Below are 305 nucleotides of genomic sequence, written 5' to 3' on the forward strand. Positions count from 1 at the left end.
CTTTTGTTCTGGAATGATGGAAATTAGATTACACCAGCCATCACATTTATTTATTAATACCAATTATTGAAAAGGATTCATTACTTACTAGTAAATAAGTTATAGTAAAGATCTGAATCCACGGTGAAATACTAGCAACTGGGAGGGTAACTTCAAGCCAATCCAAAAATTTGTAGGCAAAGAAGAGATATGGTACCGTATTCTGTCTGCCTGTCACCAGTGAAAACTTAAACCCTTCATGGGAGTCACGTGAGTGATAAACAACTTAATTTAGAAGATGTCATAAGCAGGCAGCTCAGGAGATC

This window comes from Staurois parvus, unplaced genomic scaffold (assembly GCF_062004578.1).
Source record: "Staurois parvus isolate SC_StPar_1 unplaced genomic scaffold, SC_StPar_1.0 ptg000293l, whole genome shotgun sequence".
Lineage (NCBI taxonomy): Eukaryota > Metazoa > Chordata > Amphibia > Anura > Ranidae > Staurois > Staurois parvus.